The 4,509-nt window shown below is 39.3% G+C and overlaps 1 long non-coding RNA gene across 2 annotated transcripts; it reads right to left on the bottom strand.

Annotated features, from left to right (window-relative positions):
- Window positions 1-268: 268 nt before the first annotated feature.
- LOC118453119 lies at window positions 269-4,042 on the bottom strand. 2 transcript variants are annotated; one of them, XR_004843070.1, is made up of 3 exons: window positions 2,761-4,042; window positions 2,126-2,243; window positions 269-2,041 (listed from the first exon to the last, which is right to left on the bottom strand). It is a non-coding gene; the product is annotated as an uncharacterized LOC118453119 (long non-coding RNA). The 2 variants fall into 2 exon arrangements; XR_004843071.1 differs by having other exon boundaries at window positions 269-2,012.
- Between the last annotated feature and the right edge of the window lie 467 nt (window positions 4,043-4,509).

Genomic DNA, 4,509 nt, shown 5'->3' with positions numbered 1-4,509 from the left:
TGCGGGGGGCCGGGGAAGGTGGGGCGCGGTGTGCTCTATTGTATCTTTGCCTTTTCTCTCTATCAAAAGTAACCGTGGATTAGTTAGAAAGATGATTAAATTCCATCTCTGAAAAAATCGTGGTGTTGCAGGAACTACGGCCCAAAACAGGCATGACCTCACCCTTTCGCTGGTTTGTGTAATGAAGCAGATTTTTTTTTTTTTTTTCAATCCTGTACCTAGAGACCAGTTTTCTTCAGTAATGAGATTTTTCGGCCCCACCCCCCAAATGATTTTACAGTGGCTGCAGATGAAAGGGTTTTAAGTGATTTTTAGATGCAATATGGAAGGCTTTGGCACACATTTATTGTGCAACTAGTCCATTGTTTGCTTGTTGTGAAGTTGAAGGTTCTATTCGCTGCTGGTCGTTAAACCGTAAGGTCCCTCCTGCTTCCGTGCTTGCATATGCAGATTTCTTACTGAGGTCTATAGGAGTTTGGATTGTGTATGAATGTGGGATTGTAAAGAAGGGAAAACCTACCGTAGTCCTTCAGATTGTAACAGGATTCACCTGAGGTGGGCGGGTTTTTTCGTTCCTGTTGCTAACTGGAGCATGCGTTTTACATGTGTTTATAAATAGATACATATTAACGTGTGTTGTTTTTCTGTTGTTACAACCTGCAGATTGCCTCGGTTCTAAGTGCAAATGTTTTAGAAGGCTTTCTGTTAACATCCATGTTAGGTGTTTAAGAAAACAAAAGTGATTTATGTTCTAAGAAGATGGGTGGGAAAACATAGTCAAGCCTATGATCAGAGCATATATTGAAAAACTCAACAGGTTCAGGAATAAATATAACATTAAATTTAACACATTTTTAAGGCATCAATGTGCCTATTATCATGGAGTGATATGAAGCTGACAATTTTAGAGACCTTTCCATCTATTTTACATTGCAATGTCTTCATTATTTTCAAAGAACAAATTTGACAAATACTGGACTGTTTGAAACAGTATCTAAACTTCTGGTGAGTGTTTTAATCTTCAAAAATGCATTTAGATTTTGTTTTAAAAGGAAGTTTGCTCATTAAGGTATTTAGTTTTATGGAAACTGATATACAACTTCAAGCAGATCTCTGTAATGGTCTCCTTTTTTCTCTTTTTTTAAAAATTTTTAAGGAAGGTAAAATTTACTTCTATCTTAGGTAAATATATCTTGTAACCTTCTTCCAGTAAGAGACATCTATATCCAAGAGAGCAGTCAGCTTTCATCATCTCCCTTCTGTCAGACAAGAGCTGCTTTTATGAAGTCTGGGCTGGAGCAGAGAGTCCTGTTGGCTTGTGACCGTGCAATACGGCCACTACATCTTCAGTGTCCTGGTACAACTCTTAGGTCTTGAGGACAAAGTATCAAGATATGGACCTTCTTGAAAGTGTGGATTTTGGACATCTTCCATCTCTGAGATGGAAGGTCACAAGGTCACAGGTGGGCATTTAGGGTTATGCCAATGGAAGTAGAGCCAATTTTTGTTGAATCTATTACAATAATCATAAATCTTAAGAGAATCACTGGGTTATTTACATCTGAGTAATTCTGATACAACTTTCATTTTCTTCTTTACATCGTGTAGACCAATGTTCAGTTTGCTCATCTGTGGTCAACAGTACTGAGCAAATGATAAACCACTGAAGGTAATTTCATGCTCCTGCTCCTCTTGTCATCCTGGACTATGAAAGTGGTGATTTCTTGTGACTGCAGCCTGTGCATGAACCCATTGCTATTGCTCTTGCTGCTCAGAGGCAGCTTCTACCTCAGTGAAGTCTTCAAGAATGTGAATAGAAACTTGCTTCACACTTGCTCTTCTTTCTCCCATTCAGTTGGGTCTCCTCTTCAGCATTGGTTATGGTTTTGCAACTTTGATGTTTCATCTGATGAAAGTGTCATGTTCTTATTCCTACCAAGAAGTCACAAGGTGAAAGGAGTGAAGTGCTGATGTTTTGCAATTCAGTGGTTTCCTCACTTCTCTCCTGCTTCCTTTTTGAGCCATTATTGAACAAGAAATACTTCCAAGCAGATGTGTAGTCAGTAAGGAATAAGAATTGATTAAGATTTAGCATTCTCTCAAAGCTAAATAGCAATTAACTTACCTCCTGCATCTTCTGCAGAAATGCCCAGAAGAGTCATTACTAAGGGGTGGCTCTGTCTTCATTGTGTGTTTTCCCCACCCTGCTCTTTCTGAAATACCTCTCTGTGGAATACCAGCACCTAAAACATAAGAGATTTTTTTTTTTTTTTTTTCTTGGCGGGTTTCTTAACTTTGTCCCCTATATAATCCCTCCCTTTCTAAGATGGCAAAACTAATATTTTTCTCCTAATACAGTTTCCCTTTTACCTAGAAACTATATAGACTCCATACACCTTTCAAAGATACTTGGCTCTTCTGGCTTAAAACTATTGGAAGTATAGCATCCTGTAAACCAAATAATCTTTTCCAAGATCTTAACTCATGCTGACTGACCAAAATGTTCTGTGTGCCTTCATGACATTCCTCCTACCATTATTACTTATACTATATACCCAAGTAAGAGGCACATGGTGATCCCAGGCAGACTCAACCAGCTTCCAAAATTAGCCAATAATAATGTGAAGACAGTTTCCCCAGATGTGTGCTAGTGGTATAAAAGAACAATGTTTGGGACTCTGTTCAAATAAAAGCCATAACTCCTGCTTCATTTGCTCATATATCACTGCATTCTCTATTTTCCTATGGGTGATAACATACCTTGGCGTCTGGGACTCCTTGATGTTCCCTTTTCAGGCTTCTAAATTATTCGTTGTTTCCTGGATTCAACACTCAACAAGGCTTCAGGAGCGGGGGGAAAGGCGTCTTTATGTTCCAAACCTTGTGACATAAGTCTTGTTTCTCACCTTTCTTATTTCATGACTTTGCTATCTGTAGTACTCCACATCATATATGTCAGCATCATGTTACAGCAGTGAGTAATGTTTAAAAAAACTTGCTCCAAGGGTCACCTGTTTCCCAGCTGTGGACAAAGGATGATCTATTTCTTGCTTGCTGCAGACTCTCATTTTCTAGAAAGTTAGATCCCTCCACGCCTCTTCCAGACTGGTGTTTGCATGGCTTTTCAGTGTTACAAAATAATCTGCTTTACCTCCTATATGCCAGAGGAAATCGCTACGGCTAGTGCATCTTTCCACCTTTTAGCATTCTTCATATTTTTCCTCTTTTATCAAATAGCTCAAGAAGTTAATTCATGTCGTAGTGAAGAGGTCCAAATCCTTAAGACAATCCTAGATTTTAAATGCTTTGGTAAATGTATTGGGAGGGAAATACCAGTGCTTTGAAACAGAGTTTCTCTGGCTTGCTGTTGTGAGCAACAGAGCATGTCTTGGACGCATATGACCACATACTAGTGCCTTCAGCTCTTATGGGCTTCTTTAGATTCTTAGCTAAGTAATATTTCCAGCATACTGTGTTACTATGGGACTGTCCTTTGGCCCCAGGAGCAAGATAACACCAATACTACAAATTTCTTTAATTCCAAGTTTTGTTCATAAATTCCCTACAGATAATAGCTGGAGCCTAAAATTGGTGGTCAGAATTTGACCCTTAAAGTAGGTATTGCAGCGCTTTAAAAGTTTGCTAAAAATTACTCTTTCTGCTCATCTCCCTGTATAAACAAGAGAGAGAGATGGGAACTGCCAAGTAACGTGAATACTAGTCTTTACTAGTTGTGCAGGCAGTTGAGATGCTGATACAGAGGTCCCAGATGGTAAATGGAAAGTTGCTCAGAGGTGTACAATACCATACAATAGAAAACCATAGTTATGGATGCCAGCATCTATTGGTTTGAGCACCAGTAAAAATAGCGAGAACTCTACATGCTAGGCCTTCTGCAGTCCATGTGAATTCAAACCTGGAGCAAATGGCTTCAAATGGTGGGACGGTGACTCTCCATCTTCTGTTGTTGAAAACAATCCAGATCACTTTTGCTAGGGAAAGGGAAAAGAAAAGGTTAGATTTTACATGTTGAGCACTGGGATTCCCAGAGGAAGAGGGAGAGAGGTGGGCTGGACCTCATCCCTGCTCCCAGGGCTGCGTCATGGATTTCACTCAGTAACATTTAAATGTAAAATGTAGGAGACCCCAGGAACAGTGAGCAGAATCAAGGACTTGTTCCTCCCAGAGCAGCCCTCTTTTTGTTAGGTTCCATTTTGAATTTTCTCTGGGACCTGTGCTTACAAGTGTATGGTTGGATATCTAGGTAATGAGCCTGTAAGGTGGTGTTAACTCATGCTTCAGTGGATTAACAGTAAGCTATGCATCTGAGTAAATTGGAATCACTGTATCGTAAACACTTAATGTAGAACTTGCTTCACCTGACTCTAGATGAGTATTGTTAAATCTGTAATCCTAGTCATTGAAAAGAAACAGGTCAAGTAAATCACATCTTTAAAAAACAAACGACAAAAAGTCTCTAACAAAAAACCCCAAATTTTGGATTTCTGT

The sequence above is a fragment of the Egretta garzetta genome, unplaced genomic scaffold (genome assembly GCF_000687185.1).
Source record: "Egretta garzetta isolate BGI_Z169 unplaced genomic scaffold, ASM68718v1 scaffold369, whole genome shotgun sequence".
In the NCBI taxonomy this organism is placed as follows: domain Eukaryota; kingdom Metazoa; phylum Chordata; class Aves; order Pelecaniformes; family Ardeidae; genus Egretta; species Egretta garzetta.
Note: the sequence above shows the minus strand (reverse complement) of the source record. Positions and strands in the feature narration are given on the sequence as shown.